This window comes from Eleutherodactylus coqui, chromosome 6 (genome assembly GCF_035609145.1).
Source record: "Eleutherodactylus coqui strain aEleCoq1 chromosome 6, aEleCoq1.hap1, whole genome shotgun sequence".
Taxonomy (NCBI): Eukaryota; Metazoa; Chordata; class Amphibia; order Anura; family Eleutherodactylidae; genus Eleutherodactylus; species Eleutherodactylus coqui.
Genome location: NC_089842.1, coordinates 74,033,791 through 74,056,563, shown reverse-complemented (window position 1 = coordinate 74,056,563; position 22,773 = coordinate 74,033,791). Strand labels below are relative to the sequence as shown.

The 22,773-nt window shown below is 43.4% G+C and overlaps 1 protein-coding gene across 4 annotated transcripts in view; it reads left to right on the top strand.

Moving 5' to 3' along the window:
• The window catches only part of CADM1 (cell adhesion molecule 1), a 330,056-nt gene that overhangs the window by 180,111 nt on the left and 127,172 nt on the right, over positions 1-22,773 (top strand). The window lies entirely within an intron of this gene.

The window sequence follows — 22,773 nt, the reverse complement described above, 5'->3', positions numbered from 1 at the left end:
GCCTAAAAATCTAACAGTTGGCCTGTGTAAACAGGCAGTCATTCATCTATGAGCGACTGCCTGTTTACTGTGAATGGAGCCGGGCAGCCGGAGGAGACCTCTAGCCCGCTCCACCTCCATTCACTGAGTGATCATCGCTCCGATGGGAAAGTACAGGAGTGATAATCGTTGGAACGGCTGTTGGGTGCTTAAGTATCCAAAAATTGTCCTATACAAAACAACCCTAAGTTATATACCAAAATGGCAGATTTTTGACAACTCGAAAGTCAAGGGCAGCTGAAGAACTCCTATTTACTGGTGATATTTTGATGTTGGATGGAAATGTTCCTTAAATGTCATAAAGTGTCCTTAATTGACCTCTCCGCCATTAAATGTGCTTTTGTTGGCTTCTTGTCCTTGTTCCATCTATGTGATGTATTGTAAGTCGTTTCTTGGAAGAGTGCGATGGAGTTATTTACAAAATTGGCCTAGAAAAGAAGGTCGAATGGTGATTTGCTGCAAACACTGAACTCCCGAATCAAGATCCTTAAATCGCTATGGGTACCTTTTAAGGCATATTTTCACTTAACTGAATGCTTTTTGGAGTGGGAATCATTTGTGTAATTGGGTTTCATTAAATATATTGCACCATTTGCCTTCTGCAGCTTCTATATATCTCTATGTAGCAAGCTGCAGAATGCTGTTCACTAGCAGATCCATCATCCTTCTCACCAGAATGAACTTTTAAGATGATTTATTGCCAAAAGAACGATTTTCTTTGTTCTGGTCATAAATCAGCAAATTAGATCGTTTAGGAGATCAGGAGACTGAGCTATCAGGTGAGCGAAGTGATGGATCTGCTAGTGAACCGCATTCTGCAGCTTGTTTTATGCAGCGATATACAGAAGCTGCAGAAAGCAAGTGATGCAAATTTTTTGCTAAAACCCCCGTTACAGAAATGATGGTTAGTGAAAATATGCCCCCAAAGTTGTCCTTAGCCTTTAACCTCTTCAGTGGCATGTTTATTATTACCATGTCATGCCTCACATGGCAAGCTTTTTAAATGAGTCAACAATGCAATTTAATCTCGCAAGTATTTGAAAGTACTGTACTACTTTGACAGTTGGTATTTTGGCAGGGATATCTCCGGGGTTTGCTGCGCTGCATATCCAGTAAAAACCCTGGAAGATTTCAGATGACAGCTCAGTGCTCTGCACATTTCAGCACTAGAGCTGTCCACGGAAATCTTCCGGGGTTTAACTGTATGGTCAGTGCAGCAATCCTGGGAGATTTTCCAGGCGTGCCACTAAAGGAGATCCAATGGGGTTATCTTGCAAAAAAAATAGTTTCTTTTTAAATTCAGCACACAATTATAAACATTTTTTTGTATTTACACTTATTTAAAAAAAGGTTTGTATCCACAGAAATATAGAATAGTGCCAACTGATTTTTCCTCTTCTATGTCCACTCAGCAAGTGATAAGAGAGTGACGCAACATTACTGTAATTGTTCCGCATCTGTTTTCACATTAGAGAAGATGCTGCAGTTTCAGAATCTGCAACCCACCACACCAGGGTCCCAGCACATACCCAGTGGAGCAAAAAGGGAAACAAGACTGAGTATGTGTGACCATATGCAAAACTGAGCCTCTGTGATTATGTACAAAACTGAGCGCGTGTGATTATGTGCAAGACTGAGCGCCTGTGAGCCCGCAACAAGACGGAGCGCATGTAACCACTTTGGAACAATTAGTGAAGTGGACACAAATTAGAAACAGCAGGTGGCGCTGTTCCAACATTAGTCTTGGAATATCTGGGGATATAAACTTTTTTTAATAAGTGTAAATACAAAAAATGTTTATTCTTATGGGCTGGATTTAATAAGTAAATATTTTTAGTGAGATGGCCTCTTTAAGTACTTTCAAATAGTCTATCCAATTATACAGCACACGATCTTCCAAGAAGTGATCTTTCTTTTATATTTACCTTCAATGAGTGAAATATAACAAGAATACATTAAAAAAATATATTTTTAATTACATGATTGTTGAGAAAGCGGTTGTCACCGTGGGTGGCCTTGTAGCAACAAACATTGTTACTTCCATCACCTTAGTGTAGCAATGTATTCTTTTAATAAAGGGTTTAGTAAGACATCGGGGCAAGAACCCAACTTTATATGGAGGGCAACCCCTAGTTATTTGACCTAGAAGACTCCCCTCAATATTAATTCTGATGAGGCAGGAACATGTAGAACAGACACTTTTCATTTCCATCTACTGAATTTATCTCACTCTCAGTAGGCAATGAAAAATATAAATATTTCATATGGTTCCAGCGGTCAGACCCCCACCGATCCAGCACTTACGACCTACCCAATGGATAGGTGATCAATCCTTCAGACTGGAATAACCCCTTTTAATGGAGTCATAGTTGTTAGATTTTACATTAGATTCTGTCTATTATGAGGGATCCCAAAAACTTCCCTAGAATTCTTGTTTTTCTGTTTGTGAGTGAAGGTGCATGGTTTAACCCCTTCCCGCCACTAAATGTGGCGGGAAGAGGTTCCTACAAAGTGGATGTAAACTTACATTCTATGGATAACAACGATTTAGAAGCTGAGCCCGTGCCAGCCGGCTGTGTCCAACAGTTGGCTTCCTGCCGCACAGCGCGGATCGGTGAGAACACGGATTCCCATAGTTAACCCCTTACATGCTGCAATCAGTCTTTGCGGCGTGTAAAGAGTTCATATAGGGAGGACGTGCCTTCCATGACACCATTGGCCTCCTGCAATATATTTGTGGAGGGCCATTGAGTTGCCATGGCAACCAGGCAGTGGCGTCCAGCTCTGCCATGGCTTGTGATCGCTATAATTAACAATACATTACAGCATAGAAGTTCTGCGATGTATTTTCATAGCGATCATAGGATCACTGGTTCAAGTCTCCTACAAGGAGATAAAGAATGTCACCAAAAAAAAAAAAAGTGGTGATAAAATAACGGGGAAAAAAAACGGTTTGGTTTTTTTTGGATCACTTCCCTGTCTTTGTTTAACAAAAAGAATTAAAAAAAATGGATAAAAAAGTCACACTTAATATTGTCACATCTGCGATGACCCATACAAAACATTCAGTACTTTTTTTCCTTTTACCCTGCACGGCAAACCCTATAAAAAGAACACATAGAAGCCAAAATGCCTTTTTTGTTAATTTCACGCCCCCCCCCCCCCAAAAAAAAACCACAATAAAAAGCCATATGTATCCCAAAATAGCACCAATAAAAGCTATAGCTCATAACTAGAGATGAGCGAGCGTACTCGGATAAGCACTACTCGCTCGAGTAATTGGCTTTATCCGAGTATCGCTGTGCTCGGGGCTAAAGATTCGGGTGCCGGCACGGAGCGGGGAGCTGCAGGGGAGAGCGGGGAGGAACGGAGGGGAGATCTTTCTCTCCCTCTCTCCCACCCGCTCTCCCCTGCTCCCCGCTACGACTCACCTGTCAGCCGCAGCGGCACCCGAATCTTTAGCCCCGAGCACAGCGATACTCGGATAAAGCAAATTACTCGAGCGAGTAGTGCTTATCCGAGTACGCTTGCTCATCTCTACTCATAACCCAAAGAACAAGCCTACACAGAGCTCCGGCCATGGAAAAATTTAATTAAAAAAAGGTTTTTATCGTGCAAAAGTAGAAAATTACATTTTATATATACCGACCTGCAAAAAAAAAGTATCATATTATTTATATCGCATGATTTACGCAGACAGAAAATTACCTCATTTGGTCGTGTCAATGAAAAAATAAGTGTTTTGGCTTCAGAAAAGTGGAGATGAAAATCTCCAAAAAAAAATGTTTGTCGCTAGGACCGAATTAGGCCATGTCCATAAAGGGTTAACCATTTTCACATATCGCCGTCATTGCATGGTAAACCTTTGCACGGCTGTAAGTAGTAAAGTGGGCGGTTTCCCTGTTAGCCCTTTAATGTTTTTCCTATATTAATGTCGGATATTCCAAAACCCGCTGAGCTTGAACATTGCTCCAAATCACATGAATGTGGTGAGTGATAGGAGTCAAAGATGCATCAACTATCAGGTCAACCTGTTCTCCATCAATTTCACAGAAGGGTTAGGGGTGCAGGGGAGGGAAAAACCAGGAAGGGATAAGGCAAAAGGACATGGGTAAAAACCTCAAGGGTACCTCACAGCCATAGACACATTTTTCCAATATCAGAGAGCTCAGTTAGTAGGGAATATAATAGATGGGAATTTTCATGACCAGGTTTTAAAAAGACAAATAGTTATGTCCCAGTTAGGACATAAGTGGTTAAACTAAGGCAGTTGTACAGTAGGAAAGGGAGGGTGAAAACAAGATATGAAGCTAATCAGATCCAGCGGGGAATAGAAATGGAATAGAAACCAACCCATGTTCTCCCTTTGGTTTGCAATCAATTTCTCATGGATCCAGTTCAAAGAGACTGCATCTTGCATCTCCCTCACTGAAGGCATATATTTAGTCCTCCAATTCCTGGCTATTAAGAATCGGGAAGATATGACATACAATTACCCTATGACTACAAGGAATATTTTCTACGCTGATGAGGAGAAGAGCCAGTTCTGCTTTAATTTTTACAATAGAGGCTTGTAAGGTCGCGATAAACTGTGAAACTTGGTCCCAGTAGGGAGATAGCCAATGGCACGTCCAAAATATGTGGAGTAGAGATCCAACGCCCTCACATCCTCTCCAACAAAGGGGTGAAATATCTTTTTTCATTTGTGACCTTGGTGAGCAGTACCATCTTGTCAAAAGTTTCTGATACTGCTGCCAGTGGGAGGCACAGGGGGTGGGTTTTAGGGCCCATTTTAGGGCATTCTGACCATGATTTTTTTTTACTAAGATCCCTCTCCCAGTTCATAAAGTTGGCTGTGTTTTTGAATGAGTAGATGTTGGATAGGAAGTTGTAGATGGGTTTTGTAAGTTTCGTCTGCACTGTTATGTTAGTATTTAGTAAGTCATTTAGGGGGGTTGGCAGTGTCGAGGATAAGGTTGTTCGGGTGCCTAGGTAGTTACGGATGTTTAGAAAAGTCTAGTAGGCCAAGGATGGAATTGTGTGTTTCTCCTGTATCTGAGGAGAAGATGTTATTCCCCTGATATAGATCTGATATAGCAGCTACATTTTTGATATCACTGTGAAGACTACGACGTTGACCCGTTTACTCTGCTACATGCAGCAGTTGTAAAGTTAACTTCCACCGCCGTCATTTAATAAGTAACTGCCCAGGTGAATAACTACACAATCCGTGACCTTTGCTGGAAGCTCATAGTGTATTATGTTCAACCAAAACATTTCTGTCGTTCGTTTAATGGGGTTTTACAGGATCTCAGTAAAATTGACCAACTGTCCTCAGATTGGTGGGGATCCGACACTCGGGCGCCCTGCTGATCAGCTGCCAAGTGAGCAGCAGTATCACTTTGCTGCATACCAGCCACAGCACCACACATTTTTTAGTGGCTGGGGCTGGTGTAGCAGCTCGGTCTCTTTCACTTGACATCCATTAGGATTTGTTGAGAGCTATTTCAAAACATATTTACCAAATCTGCATTGCCGCATCCTATACAGTGTAACAAACATGTTGTTACATTAGTCTTAAAGTTCATGGCCAAATCCACACATGTTAACATATCGGGTTTTTTTTTCTTAAGATTTGCTGCAGTTTTCACTCTTTGCAGTGAAACTGGCTGTAGTATAAAATGCAGCAGATAGGGGATGAGGAGGATTTAAAGGGGATTTTTGTTAATGGAAAAATCCCCTCTTTTGTACAGCGATTTGCTGTAGAAGTTCAAGGCAAATTCTATAATTGAAATTCCACAAAAATATGAACTTTGCAAACATGTAGGTAATTGCTCATCATTCTTCATCAGCCTGTACACTGAGCATGAAGAGACTGTGCAATGACAGTGATCTGGATGAGATTATTCAGCTTGCCACACTCTCCATTGATGTGTCTGGGAGCCAATCGGGAGAAAAGCTGATAGCATGGGTTGGGTGGTAGATAGAGATGTGGGAGAAGATATAAGGAGGCGCAGCACTGTGGAGAGTTTTATGGATGAGAATGATGAGTATAAATTGTATTCTATAGTGGACAGACAACTAATGTAGTGACTGGCACAGGGTGGAGGCATTGGTGTAGTGACTGGCACAGGGTGGAGGCATTGGTGTAGTGACTGGCACAGGGTGGAGGCATTGGCACAGGGTGGAGGCATTGGTGCAGTGACTGGCACAGGGTAGAGGCATTGGTGCAGTGACTGGCACAGGGTGGAGGCATTGGTGCAGTGACTGGTACAGGGTGGAGGCATTGATGTAGTGACTGGCACAGGGTGGAGGCATTGGTGTAGTGACTGGCACAGGGTGGAGGCATTGATGTAGTGACTGGCACAGGGTGGAGGCATTGATGTAGTGACTGGCACAGGGTGGAGGCATTGATGTAGTGACTGGCACAGGGTGGAGGCATTGGTGTAGTGACTGGCACAGGGTGGAGGCATTGGTGTAGTGACTGGCACAGGGTGGAGGCATTGGTGTAGTGACTGGCACAGGGTGGAGGCATTGGTGTAGTGACTGGCACAGGGTGGAGGCATTGGTGTAGTGACTGGCACAGGGTGAAGGCATTGGTGTAGTGACTGGCACAGGGTGAAGGTATTGGTGTAGTGACTGGCACAGGTGAAGGCATTGGTGTAGTTACTGGCACAGGGTGGAGGCATTGGTGTAGTGACTGGCACAGGGTGGAGGCATTGGTGTAGTGACTGGCACAGGGTGAAGGTATTGGTGTAGTGACTGGCACAGGTGAAGGCATTGGTGTAGTTACTGGCACAGGGTGGAGGCATTGGTGTAGTGACTGGCACAGGGTGGAGGCATTGGTGTAGTGACTGGCACAGGGTGGAGGCATTGGTGTAGTGACTGGCACAGGGTGAAGGCATTGGTGTAGTGACTGGCACAGGTGGAGGCATTGGTGTAGGACAGAAAGAAGAGTCTAGCTGCTGCATTCAGGACAGATCGGAGAGGGGTGAAAGGTAAAATCCGTGGGTAAAATAAGTTTGTTATAAATATGAAAATTCACAGTGTTCTTTTATTTCTGCACTACCTTTTTTTGATACACATGGATGCAATTTTGAGTACTGTAGATATGAACTTAGACGAACCTTAGCAGAATTGAACATGTTTAGAGTTTCGACATGTGATAAAGACCTATCTAAAGTATTGATCAGTGGGGGTCATCTCGCCGATCTCTACAATGAGGGGTCTGCAGCCCTCTCTTCAGCGCTATGCCTCCTCACTGATGTTTGCTGCTTCCAGCAGCTGAAGATGTCCTCATAGAGGTGTATAGTGATATCTGACATCAATCTGAAAGTGGCGTTACTCTTTAAACGGCAGCCAGAGTAAAGCTGTACGTGTTTGACAAAGGAAGTCGACTTTGCTTTCCTCTAGAGTCCTTGCTTAAAATGGAAAGTTACCGTGCGTTTATCTGTGACTACAGCATGGAGGAAAGTATGTGACCTCCTTATCAATTCCATGACTTCGAATTGAATCAGTGCAATTACAAGTCGCCCATCAATGGTTAAAAAAAGCAGATTTCCAGATGCATTCATTGTAAGATTTCCGAAGTATTCGCCAGTTGGGGGCGCCAGCCACTAGTTCACTTTGCGACTGTGTGAAACGACCATAGATTTTAATTCCTGTTTATTGCACAATGGCCTACTCAGCATTCTCCTGGTGTTCGGTGTAAATTCTCTCTAACGAGATGCTGGCTCTAACAAGCTCACTTCATTAATTTTTACAGTTTATTAAAAACATAAAGTAGAGTTGCTGCAGGCGGCTTAGTATCTCAGAGTCCTGCAACAATTGTGTCATAGCCTGGGAATTTGGGAAAAGAAATACCGTCCACCATTGCCAGGGCTGCAACTAGTGCCTTTAATATTGATATTTTTATATAGCACTTTGCGTGTTTTATGAGCGGGCTTAGCAAAAAGTAATGTAGAAATGAAGGCCGGTTGTCAAACCCAGTACATGCTGTCTCATATATAAAATCTTACAAATTTCACTCATTTAGTGAGACCGTGAGGAAATAGCCAAAGTTATAGAGATGAGCCCGGTCCAGGCTTAAGGAGAACCTGTCACATTGAATATGCAGTCTGATTTGTTAACATCCTATTACAGAGTAGGTAGAGCAGAGCAGACTCCTATAACCAGTTTCCCCCAAAATAAAACTGACCCTGAAAGTAAACCATATCCAGATTTTTTGGGATTTTTCAGGAGGCTTGAAATAGAAGCCCTTCCTTGAAAATAAGCTGCATTACATAAAAAAAAAAATATATTACCTAGCAGGCTTGGTCCAGGTCCTCCCGCTGCTCTCCAGAACTCTGATACGCTTCTTGCAGTCCCCGGCCACCCACAGAAAATCACTTCCTGGTTACATGATTCATAAATCCCACCTCCAGGAAGTGGTGGCTCTGATTGTTTCTCGAGCACTGCTCAGTCAATCAATGCAGCGCTCAATGAACCAATACAATGGCTGTGATTGGTTCATCAAGCACTGTATTGATTGGCTGAGCAGCAGTCGAAGAACCAATCACAGCAAGGAAGTGATTTTCTGTGGGAGGCGGAGGACTGCAGGAAGCCTGCTGGAGCTCCAGGGACTGAGCCTGCTACGTAAGTATAATAAGACATCCCCCAAAAATAAGACCTAGCAAAAATATAAGACAGGGTCTTATTTTGGGGGAAGCACAGTATATAGTTGTGTGGAAAAACATTCAATATAACTCATTGATTGAAATCCCTTCTATAAGTCCAGTGGGCGATCCTATTATTGATTGACAGCTATTTGTATCTGTACACTTCTAAAGGGAAGACCGCCAATCTTCGAGTTAGACCACCCCCTGGACTCTTTAACTACAGAAAGTGCAGGGATTTCAATCACTAATTATGGGTTAAACTGAATCCCTTCCTACAAAACTATATATCAATATGCTCAGCTCCTGTATAGCAGGGTGATTACAGATTATATAGCATCCTCGTAGTTACAGGTTCTCTTTAAAATATGCTGCGGAAAGTATAATCTTATAATACATTTGGCCAAAAACCTTCCCTGACGGTCATCATGTGAACAAGCCAACATCCTTACATTACCAGAACAGTTTCTGCTGTATGATTCCCCTGGGGTCCTCCCTTAGAAGAACGAAGCCTTAGTTATAAGTGCACTAGGAATTTAACAGTAATCTGTCTGTTCTGCTTGTATCAGCGCCATAGCAACCTGTTTTGTGGATTTCTTCATTAGAATCAGATAAAAATGTAGTTTCTTGGGCCATATTCCGACTCTACTTCCAGAATGCATTGGTCTTCAGCTCCACACAAGTCTTCTGTCCTCCATGGCCTTTGGGAACATCTCCCAAGAGGATTTTCTATAGTAAAGGTACATTCACGCTGCGTTAAACTCTTCATTTCTTCGTTGATGTTTGTGGCAGGGTGTACCCTTTAAATGAAACCCAGAACCAAACCATTGACTTTAAGGGGCCACTGGAGAAACACATTTTTTTTCCATCGCTGCCCCCCTCAGCTGATTTGTCTTTTACACTCTGAAGGGCTCCTCTGTGTATTCCAATCACTTAGATGAAGTGCTGCCTCTTGTGTGATACTTATGAGGCACCATCTTGAAAGTGAGATTTTCTTTTACTTTCAGCTTCACATCAATGCCACGATGGATCATCACCCTTTTCATTGCTGAGGGAGCAATTTAGTTATCATTACCTTCTGTATTTTTCCAAATAAGCTACAGACCATAAGTATACAGTCAAGAGGATGAGCTGTGATCTCCTTTATTATAACTGTGTGACAGGAGCTGTGTGATCATCATCCATAACTGTAATAGGAGTGTCTGTGCTCCCCCCCTGTAGATAGTTTCCGTGGTAGGATCATTGAACCGCATCACACAAACTAAGAATCTGACTAGAAAATGAATCCATAACTACCAAATAGATCTGAGCTGGTCAGAATTGAGATTACATGACCATCTGAGGAGTTTCAGACAGAAGAAGAAATAACTAACCAAGACAAGACTAGCTGATTTATATATACTAGGGGAATAGCTATATAATGAATGAATTGAAAAAAAATTACTGGGCCTTTAATGAGGCAAATGGAATTCAGGGACGCAAACTTTGGATTCCGTTTGACCTGGTTTCCATCTATTTTTGGAGGACACAAAAGCGTAGATGACTACACTGTTGTGTCCTCAAAAGATGGAAACCAGGTCAAATGGACTCCTTTGATCTTCTCTATGGGCTCCTTTTGGCTCATTAAAGTCAATGGTTCAGTTGTGGATTCATTTTAGTGTTATGAAATGGAACCCCAGGACAGAAAGCTCAGTGGAGATCTTAATGAACCAAAGCCTCTATTACAAATGTCAGGAAACAACAGTGTTGAGCGTTTATTGAAATAATCAGGTCAGGAGTGACCAACCCAATTTAAAAAAATACTCGTGAATCGAGACTCCTGATTCAGACTTCAATTAAAATCAATGGGAGTGAAAATCCAATACTCTCATTTCGACCTACCGAATTTCCCTGGAACAGCAGTAGAGGTGGTGGTGGCCCAGTGGTAAGCACTGATGCCTTGAAGTGGTGGGGTCACAGGTTAAAAATCCCCATCAAGGTCAGATTCAAACCTAGGCAGCAGCACCAAGCCAACACACTCCAAGCAGAAAGACAATATTATGGTGATATTTGCCAAAAATCAGGTCGGGATGATCCGATTTAACAAAAATAGACCCACTTTTCTGATTGGCAGTTTAATAATCTGTACTTTATAATCATTCTGTCCTTGCTGGAATAAAACTCTGCTTTCCATGCACTGACTTGCTGGTGAGTTAATGATAGACTTGTCAGAGAAGGCAGAAATGCAAGGAGAGGGTCATCGCAGCACCCTAAACCAATAAGGAGAGAAGGGGTGTATCTCAGACTACCCCAGACACCTGTAAGCGGTGGTCAGGGATGACAGCTCTGTCCTGATGAAGAGGAGCTAAAATGCAGCCAAGGAACATGATTAGTAGCAAGTAATCAGACCCTGTAGGTACTGACTTGGCTCCTGGCCTACTTTGACAGGGTTCTTCAGGGTTAGAAAACTAATTTTTCAACATAGTCACTGTTGTCCTTGGACTGTGTCTGGATTTGCAGCTTACCACAATGCATGTGGCCCCATGGACAATAATGGTTATGAACACAACAAAAGGCAGACCATGTTTTCTAATATTTAACAACCCATTTAAGGTGGAAATGTACTGCTATTAACGTTTCACGCCTAAAATATGTTTGTTAACCGGCCTCCTTTGCAGTAGGCTGAGTGTGCATCCGAGGGCTTCAAATAATGTAATTGAATTGTGAGGTCTATTACATAATATATAAAAATATAAGGTTTAGGCCTCCTTCACACGGGTGACACGATATCACCGAGCGAAAATGGCAGCGATATTGCATCAGTTTCTTGCAGCAATACCGTGATTTTGTGGCGCTACAAAGTCATGCAACTTTTTACCACCACTTGCGAGGATTTTTTTGGGGGGAGGTGCTTGAAATATAAGCCTTACCCTGAAAATAAGCCCTAGCTGCCAAAAAAAAACAAACCTGTTTACATCAAGAAGCGCTGTCCGACCCCCGCTGCAACTTCTCCCCGACACTGGTTTTCAGCGTCACAGCGGTCAGCCAATCAGAGGCAGCATTTCCTTAAGGCAGGGATTTTCTAATCCCCAGCCAGAAGAGACGCTGAAGACATCTGCTAGGGTCCAGGGAAAAGACGTGCAGCGGAGCCGGGCAGCGCTTCTAGGTGATGTATGTGGTTTTTTCTTAGTCTAGGGCTTCGTCTAGGGCTTTGACAATAGGATCTTCTACTGTCAAAGTTGCATCACACCGCACAAAAACCGCTTTTTCGTGCGATGCAACAGAGAGGAAGGCTCCATAGGGAAACATGGACTACAAAACCTCGCAAGTCACGTACATATCGCGAAACCCGCAAGGTTTTTGACTCCCAATGTCGCATGCTGCAAAACATCACAGATGTGAAGGAAGTCATGGGCTTTTCATACATGCGATTTGCAGCATTGTCGCAACACAAGAAAATCACGCTACTTTGTTGCCCGTGTGAACAAGGCCTAAATAAACAATATTTCTTGTGTCCATTCAAACTGTTCATATAATCACATAATGTACGATGGGCTGCATATCAACTTATTATATGTGTATGCGTATTTAAAGGGATTGTGCCAAGGGCATAGCCCTTGTTCATATGTCCTGTTACGGCATATGAATGGTATAGAGCTGGATCGCCCACTTGGAACTCCCTCTATGACCCAGAACGGAGAAACACTCAGCAAAAGTGTCTTCAGTTCGGGCGGACCTTGTGCCATCCTGTTCTTAAAAGGCGGCCATACTATAACACTACATTGCTTGGACTACGGGGCTTTGGCTTCCCCCAGCAAACAACTGATTGCCATGGGATCTGAGAGTGCGACCCAGATCAATTGACTGTCCGTTCCAGTCCCCACATTCAGGGACGGCTTGTGCATGTTGGCACAGTCTTTTTAACAGAGGGCACTGGGCAGTTTTATTATTAATGTTGTGCACTTAGTACTATAATAGCAAAACTGTTACTTTGTAACACTTTGCTCTTATTTTGTAACCTTTCCACCACACACCTTCTTCATCGCCTCCAGCACAATCTCCCCCATTACACGTCGGCAGGATGGTGATGTATCAGCTAAATTTAATGCCAGATCTAAAATACATGACAAGATGTTATAAAGTCTCTATCAGTTATAAGAAAGCGTTTGATTTGTTGAGAAGTTGCAGTATCAAACCTCTAACATTATGATGTGTTCAAGAGACTCAGTGTCAGGCAGTAAAGACAGGATTATGGGTTTTGAGACTAAGGGTTGTGTTCATCAAAGGGTTTTATTTTTTACTGTGAGGGAAATAAGACACATTTTATGTTCTATGGAGCCTATACAGCTGTAAGATACTTTAAACTAAAGTGAAACAAATAAGGATCTTTGAAAAGAACCTTCAGTAACAAATGTCAAAAATTCCGTGATGTTTTTAGAGGACTCTGTTTCGCTCTACTGAAGTCTTTTGATTCTTTGCAGTGTGGGCCATGAGGTATTTTTCCAAGACCTCCTTTTAACCTCTTCTCCCGGCCCACACAGCACCCGAATGTCCTGTGGCTTAGTGCTCAATGGAGATGAATGTCATGTACAGTTTCATGAAATTGGGATATTTTTGAATTTTTCAATTGATGACAAGTTAGACTTTGTATACTGATTTCGTAAGCCGCGAAAAGGGCAGTTTTTGTTAGGCGGAAGACCAAAGAAGTTCAGAGGCCACGGATTGACCCTAAAGGAATCTCGCATCTCCGTCTATTTAGCCTGAAAGTATTATGTTTGACAGAAAGACATAGGCCAGGCAGATAAGGATATATTTAGAGGACATTGCGAGACGCAAGTATATGGTGAACGTACAAAAAAATTGTTTTTTAAAGGCTTGGGTTAAATGGACTTCAACATTTTAATAATGATAAATGGTCCACTCTACTGGAGAACGGTTGACGAACCACTGGCGTATATAGAAGAGAAGGGGCCCATGAAGAAAGATCAAAATGGATCGTTGATTAAGTAGGATTTCCGAGCATTTACCATTGACGGCCTATCAACTGGATAGGTCATGAATAATTAATCAGCTCCTCGGGAGCTCTGCCAAATCCCCCCTTTCCAATCCAATTTGTATTCTGGTTTTCCTAGGCAGCTTACTCTTTTTCTGCCGTTATACAACGGCACTATATGCTGGCTAGAGCCAGTACTGCATGAGGTGACACGTTGGATAGTCTCCGACAGCAGAGAGGCTGGCAATCTACAGTAAGAGAACCCCGATGGACATCTTCCAACATCAGAGCTGTACAGCCTTAAATCATAATGTCTTCAGACGTTAGACAGTAGATTGGAAAAGGGTTAAGATCTGTCTTTTGGGGATGTTCAGTTCCACCCTGGTGAGAAGTCAGATAGAATGGCAGTGTCTGGTGAAGTTGGGTGACCAAAGCCGTAAGATATGTGGCTGGATCATTAGTAAATATGTAGGCGCTTCCATACCCCATGCTTATTATCTATACGGATGGAGAGGAACATTGGATGAATTAGGTTGGATTTTTATTGAGATTCTTCTATTGTTTCAATGTCTTATAAGAGGCGCCAGAAGCATTGAAGATGCGGATTATCTCTTGAAAGTCTATGGGCGGCTTTAGACTTGTTATAACATCTCCATAAATCTGAAGTCTTCATTTTACTGCTGAGGTTTCAATTTCCTCCTTTATGGTGAAGCAGTTGTAGTATTTATTGTGTCAGTGATCATGTGATTTACTTTATTTGTCACCTAATCGATGATTAATAACCATCAGCTGCGTGGCGAGACGAGGAACAGATTTCTCTTCCTCTGCTGCTAATGTGTGTATTATGTTATATGTGTCACTCAGCACCTGGCATTCCTATGATAGGGTAGGGATTATAGCGTCACGCGTTACTGATCTTCTGCCACGTAGACCCTCACTGATGCCTTTATAATGCAAACAAGGTAAAGCCTGTCATGGGCTCGTTGCCTCTTCAGAAGGCTTGTCTGCATCATTAAGCCATCCAACATAGATTTTCATGTTTATTGTGTGCAAGAAGCAAATTGCCAAGCATCGGTATCTGTTGGTTAACGTTACAATCTGTAAGAAGATCTAGATTGGAAACAAAGGAGTATAAGGCTGCCTACACGCGGCAGAGGTGGATTCCGCATGTGGAAGCTGGCTCTGACCACGTCCGGCCACCCCGCGTACCTGTCAGTTGTCCTCTTTTTCTGTACTGCGGATGGTCCGGATGGCTCACCGCCAGACATTTGAGAAGAGATTTTCCCGCGCCGTCGCTAAGTGATAACACGGCAAATGTTAATTGCGGAAGGGCTGCTGGTCAGATGGCTTCCATTGACTTTAAAAGAAGCCTTCCGCGTGTAATACGCTCACAAATAGACCTCTGTGTATCCCGACACTGACAGCAAGCACTTCTTGGAAAACCCCTTTAAGTGTGCGGTGTTCTGAAGTGTGAGACTTGAGATTCATGAACTTTTTTCTTCCTCTTTACAAGTCACTGGTCAGACCACACATGGAATATTGTGGACAGTTTTGGGCACCGGTGCTCAAGAAGGACATATCAGAGCTTGAGTGGGTACAAAGGCGGGCAACTAAAGTAATAAATGGAATGGGTGGACTACAATACCCAGAGAGGTTATCAAAATTGAGGTTATTCATTTTAGAAAATAGACAGCGGAGAGGCCACCTAATAACATGTATGAATATATCCGAGGACAATACAGAGATCTCTCCCATGATCTGTTTATCCCCAGGACTGTGACTGTAACAAGAGGGCATCGTCTACATCTAGAGGAAAGAAGGTTTCTGCACAACATAGAAGAAGGTTCTTTACTGTAAGAGCAGTGAGACTAGGGTACTCCCTGCCTGAGTGTGAACCTGCTAAATGAGTTTAAAAGGGGCTGGATGTCTTTTTTGAGTGTTACAATATAACACGTTATAGTCCCTTCAGAAGGGTCGGTGATCCCGGGATTATTCTTGTAGTCAATCATTTTTTCCTTTAAGATGAGGAAATTTGGCCTCTACCTCATCGGATTAAAGTGGGGGGTGGGGGGTAATAGGCTGAGCTAGATGGACAAATATCTTTTTCTCAGCTTAACATACTATGTTTCTATGTTCATTCATCCATAAACCTTCTACCCTCTGAAGACATTTCCGTTTATGTCTCCATACCTGTATATCTCATAAGTTGTAGAACAGGCGGTTGGATTGATTCCCGCCTTCCTTGTTGAGTTACTTGGGGTTTATGCTGTTCTATAGGTAGGGGTAGCTCAACCTCAGCTAAGACTATCTTTAAGGCTCAAATTAAGGCTTTCTCGTGCTCACTTGTGTGCTTGTAGTCTACGAGGACCTTTCATTGGGTCAGATTTACGATTCTCATGGGAAAGGAGATGGGATTTACTTTTTGATATTTTATGCAACCTGATCAAAAGTTACATGAAGAGCTGATGAGATTTGTCACTTTGCTTTGAGGTAAAATGCTTGGCAGCCACTTACATTAGACAATAGCCAATTCTGTTTGACCGTTGCTCATTAATAAGGACTTCAAGGGGTATTCCTATCATATAATGGTATGGCAGAGCACTAGGTCATGCTATAACTTTGTGATTAATCGGAGCCTGACATCTAGAACCTCTGAAGATCTAGAGAATGTAAATGTAGAATTCACTGCTCCATTCAAGTGAATGTGTCTGAGTTGTAATTCACCGAATGGCGGGAAGCACTACTGTGCAGAGTAAAACTTTGAAGTAGCCACAGAGCTAGTTAAACCTTGAAGCCCTATTAGTCAGGCCCACAGTGTTCTACCATTGATGGAGCATCCTACTGAATAGTAACAGTAGGGAGAGCCCTTTTAAAATCATGATTGGAGGTCTGAGCCATTTAACCACTTAGATGCCATCACCAAGTCTCACCATGACATCTAAGTGTAGTTAGATAGAGGGAAGGGGCTCCCTCCATCACCCCAAGACATGATCATAATGATAGGATGTAAATGGGTTGTCATAGAAGCCTGATGAAGGCCTCAAGGTCTGACATTTTAACACGCCTATTAAGGCCCATTTACGCAGGACGAGTGTCGGGCAAACGATGCCCGACACTTGTCCCTGTGTCTCCACATACTGCTAGTAGAGCTGGCTGGGTCACGGAGTGTCCAGCAGGGGGGCGGGCCAGTGCAGGAGATTTCTCTCCTCTCGCTCCCCCGCCCGTCTCCATTTGAGATAACACAGTGGTCTTCACTACTGAATGGCCACTGCTTAAACTGAGCGATGAGCTTCATCGCTGATCTTTTATGCAGCACGGAGACACAGGGACAAGTGTCGGGCACCATTTGCCCGACATTCGTCCTGTGTAAATGGGCCTATTAGGCCCTGTGTAATGCAAACCGGATTAATGCACTGCAATAACGTATTGCAGTGTGATATATGGACAACCAGGTTTACACATGGTCCACTCCCATCGACTAAAAAATTATTTCAAAGTTAAATAAAATGTTTAAAAAGAAAGAGAAAAGCACTGTCTCCCCTTTTCTTAATAAAATGATTTATTGTATGAAGGAAATGAAAGGTGCACAAAACAGGTATCCATAACAACCCGGACGATGAAATTATCATGTTATTTATCTCACACAGTGAATGCTATAAAAAAGAAGCCCAAAATTGCTAGTTTTTTTTTTGTTAATTCTGCCTTCCAAAAAAACTGAACATGACAACATGCACAAATTTGGTATTGTTGCATTCATACTGACACACAGTTAAAGGTAAATATCATTTATACTGCAATTGCGGAATAGCTGTTTTTTCTTTTCCATAGACACCCTCTACCCCCAAATATTTTTTTCCAATACATTATATCCCAAAATGATACAACTGAAAAACTACAACTCATCCTTCAGAAAACACGCCCTTACACGGCTATGTTGACAGAAAAAAAATTAAAAACTTGCCATCTTCTGAAAGCCAAAACAAGTTGGCTCCTTAAAGGGGTTAGGTAATGAGTACGGAAAGGGAAGATTAGTATTTATAAAGAGAGAGAAAAAAGATAAGTGCAGACAGAGACCTTTAAACAACTAATTATAAAATAAGTAAGGGCCTATACTCAACGTGTGCCAGTTGTGGGTAGCTCACGCATTTTACCACTGATTGCCGGGCTGCACTTGCCACTAATTGTGGGGCTGCACTTGCAACTGTGAACAATGGCAAATACAGGTAAAGATGACCATTAAAATGCAGTAAAATACATGATATGCCCACATGGCTGCGGCACATTGTGTTATGGGCAGCCTTAGGCTTAATGCCCACAGCTGGGTCGGATTCTGACTGCGAAATCTCGCAGCGGAATCAAACCCGGTGGCGGCTAGAGACCCTATACTCACCTGTCCAGTTCCATAGCAAGTGTCTGGGACGGTGCGCATGTGCAGTGCGGGGTATGACGCTGCCGGCGATGACGCAAATCCGCAGAGATTCCAAAACTGACATTTCGGATCGGATGGCTTCCATCTGCTGCAATGGAAGCCGTCCGTGCGATTTTCCACACAGAATAGAGCACGCTGCAATTCTTCCCCGCGAGCGGAAAATCGCAGTTGATTTCCACTCATGGGCATGGAAGAATCTTTTAACATGGCATGCCGTGGACGGATGTTGCTGCGGAGTTCGTGGCAGAGGTCTGGCCGCGAATTCTGTAGCGATAATCCATCCGTGGGCATTGGGCCTTAACCTGCAACCTCTCAGAAGCTTTGTGGTGGCTACCTTCGACATGGACCACCCTTGAGCAGGATTAGGCATTTCGATACCAAAAAACTTGGATCTGGAGTAAATATTTTATATACTAACTGTTCTACTGACGGTATACGAGAACGTCGTATCCTACAGCTCTCTTGTGGCTCGGCTTCCTGTATTTCCCCCCCTTAGGCAGGAAGAATATAAATCGGAGTAGTTCTTGTCCTTGAATCATGGCTCCTGGTCGTCGTGGTGTATACCTGCTTTATTACCACTCCTGATATTGCTTTTATGGGCTACGAAAACCTCCTAGCTCCTAATATGAGAACAAAGTGTATACTAATAAAAATGGCTTTTGTAGCGAGACAAGGAGGGCGGTTTTAGTATGGCCTCCTCTCATGGGATGTGATGGTGAATATTACATTAGACTAATGCTCTTGCCATACCGGTTCTTACATTATGCAGTAGCGGCTGATTCCGTGTTCATGTACTGAATCTCACGTGATTTATGATGGAGCTTAGTCTATTGTTACCCCCCCCTAACGTGATGCACGGTAATGTAAAGGCGTTCTGACAGACCAGTGCTTCCTATTCAGCAGGGGTCTTCAGTTCAATGGGCAATGTAGGGCTGACTGCTTTGAAATATAGGGATTTGTGCGCTGATTTACCATCCGATTTGTATTCAGACAAGCTTAATGCATCACACTACAATGCGGTCGCTATGGTGGATATGACGTGCGCTATTCATTACCAGCAGAGTTGCAATTTTTTTTTCTGTTTAGCACATTGTACTGATAAGACGAGGGGTAGTGTAGGGGCAAAACATGCAACAGTTTTTTTCGGTAATTCATTCATATTTGGGGTTGGCCACTATGGTAATAAAGAGCTTGGTAAGACTATGAACAAATGAGATCCGTGAAGGATGAATTAACTTGTAGATTGTTTATGATCTGCATTTTTCCACCTCTTTTTGTCCTCCCGTCAACCATTCTGTCAAAAAGTGGACATCTTTTAGGGTTTTCTTGATTTTCTAAATCCCTACAGTTAAGCTGGCCATACGTGTGTGAGAATGGTTGCGCAATTTTGGCTATATTTCAGGCTGCAAGAGTAAGGTGGACGATTGTTGGCGATGGCCCGATGTGATCAAGCCTGCTGAAAAATTTGTCCAACTTTGACCGAAATTCGAAGTATATGGCACCATCGGCCAAATTTGAGTGATCATGCCAATTTGTGCCAGCCTGTAAAGAAATAAGGTGTGTTCACAAGACACCACCCTTACTGCTGCGGTTGGTCTGTAGTTCTGGGTGCACTTCTTGACACAGGGTCATTTGATCGCTGCAGCCAGTTATTGACTCTGCTGCAGTGATCACATGACTCTGGTATCTGGTCTTCACTTCCAGGAGCACATCCCGGCACAGAGTAATGGAGGAGGCTGGTCAGGTGACTATGCTTTCTGAGTCCGAGGCTACTGCTCCTTTTTCCAGAACTGTCTCTCCTGCCACCATTTTGTCCGGTATGCTGTTGATGGAACCATTCGTACAGATGACGCCGCAGGCGATTGATCAGCCATGTTACAGCCAATCAAAGTTCCGTGTTGTTTGTATTGGGGGAAGCCACATCTGGACAAACCTTTTCCTGCTTTGACCATGTCCACTTATCATGCCCATGTGCCTCTGATATTGCTTGTCTTGACATACAGGATTTTTTTCCCTTTTAATACCCTACTCCAGTTTCTCAAGTCAGAGCTCTAAGTAGATTTAGCAAGAAGGAGAAGTAGAAATATTTCCTTTATATTTTCCATTCCTTTTGATTTCACTTCTGTCTTTCTCTCAAAAACTGCATGAAATTCAACAGTTTAAAGAATTCCCGCGGCGGAGCCCGTCACGGCGCCCCCCAGAGACCCCATACTTACCTGCGGATCCGGCGTCCCAGGTCCTGCATGACGCTGCGGCGTGTCACGCCGGCCACGTCATATGACACGCCCATTGCGTCACATGACGCGCCGGCCGTGTCATATGACGTGCCAGTGGTAGGCGGTAGGGCGATTTCACGCTATCTTCCGCTGTGCTACAGCGGAAGATAGCGTGAACGGATGGCTTCCATTGACTGCAATGGAAACCGTCCGCGCGTACACCCGCGGCAAATAGAGCATGCCGCGGGTGAGGACGGGAGATTTCACGGTGGGATTCCGCACCGTGAGCACTGAGCTATTAGGTTCAATAGAACCTAATAGCTGCGGGCAACGCAATGGATTTCCGCCGCAAATTACGCGGCGGAAATCCGTTTGTGGGAAGGAGGCCTTAGCGTTTATACTTCTTTTTGGATCCATTTCTGGCTTTGACTACTGTATGTGTGATTCCATCCCTAATAGCTGAATGATGTCACAAAATATAGGAGCCAGTAACCCCTCTAATGATTTAGGGTGCACCAGGGGGGCGTAAGTAAAGGCTCATGGGCCACCCAACTTCTCTTAACGCCTTAGTGCAGAAGTGTAACTTGAAGCTCCTGGGCCCCAATGCAAGACCTGTAACAGGGACCCCAACTATAATTCTCTATTCATAGCACTAAGCTCCCTATATGGAGAAGAGAGGCCTTATGGGCCCCCTAAGGCTCCTGGGCCCGAGTGCAACTGCACCTAGGCCCAGGAGGTTTAGGCTGAATTCAGACGGCCGAACGGGATTTTCACCCAAGAGTGTTGGAGGCAACTCGTATTGGACAGACTAGTTTTGCTTGGCCCATCCTATACAAGGAGACCAATGAAGTATTATAATTGAGGACTCTGTTCCAATTTTTGCATTGGGGTCCAGCAGCTCTAATTTGCACCTCTCATTGCACCCACTTGCCCCCTCGTTCCACTTTCCAGAATTAGATACGAGAAGTTGAAATCCATTTACAATTCCATAAGCCTTAAAACGTCTTCCATTAGCGAAAGAGCCTCCAGACTGTCTTGCAGTCCTCCTGAGTCTACCGTACCATTCTGTCTTGCAAAAAGGTAATTTTAACGTGCTGCCTGGTGTTTATGGCCTCGTACTCATATCCATCGTATACAATTTATAACATATCTGACTTTTTCACTCCTTTTTAATTTCTTTTCTGTACATTTTTTTTTCGAGCTAGACTATGGCATTTCCTATGGGAGAAGCCTAATATACATGACTCCCTAGCTGGTGAATTGCGCTATAGCAGTAGGATCAATGGCCACTTCTATAGGGTGTTGTGTAATGGGGAGCGTAGAGATGTGCGCACGACCTAATAGCGCACACAAGGAAGCAGGCCCTGCTGGGAATCGGGGTCATTACTGCTGAAGCATGTCCTGCTTCATGTGACGCCCACCAAATTCCCCGGGATCCCCCTGGCTCTGCTGCGGACCTGATCCTATTTCTGGTAGATTAGTACAGCACTTTATTCCTCAGGTCTGTGCCAATGGCACTAAGTCATACAGAAGGACCGGAGAGAGGAGAGTGACAATCCATACTAATGCAACGCACCTTGCCAGCTGCACACAGCATCTCCTATGCAAATGGGGCTTTGTCGTATATACGGCGTACCTGTATCAACAGGCGGCCCGCTGTCACTTCCCCCTTCCCCGGACGGTTAACGCCAGCGATATTTCTTTTTTCCAAGGATGAATGATTTTATATCAGACACGGCTGTGTTTGTGTATGGGTGATGAAAACCAGTAATTTAGGCGCTTTCTGCATTATGAATCTGCTGGACCTGGATCGCGTCTTTCTTAATTTTGCGCGAGCCCATTATTTTTATTGTTTTGTTTAATAATATACTTTATGACTAAGAAATGGTAAAGCAATTATAACGGCATGCATTATTAATGACTGCCAAATTACAAGCCAGAGATGTACAGAAGCTCATTAATAATCTCATTTAAAGAGGAATGGAAAGGGTTAAGGGGTTGCAGACTTCCGGAAACCTGCGATTATGGCCTCATACATAAGTCATGGATTTAGTGCCAAGGATGGGATTGAACCTCGCCCTGTAGGATCAGGGGATGCTTTCCCAAAGCTTACCAAGTCTCGCAATGCAGAATCTGATCCTGTCTTTGGTGCTAAATATGTGGCTCTAGCGGAAGGTTATGGGGCCACTATAGGGAAACACGGGCGATTGAAAAAAAAAAAAAAAAACGCAGAAAGATAGGGCATTCCGCGATATTTTTTTCACGCAACATCGCAAATGTGAAGGAAACGATGAAAAGCATTGGTTTCATAATTCTGCGTTTTCACTCACTTTTTTATTGTGCAAAAACCGTGCGTTTTTATCACCCGTGTGAAAGCGCCCGATAAGGACTTGACATCTCTGTTTTACTAAATGATTGTGTTTTATGAAATAATTCTGGAGTAGCTTTTCTTACACCTCTGCA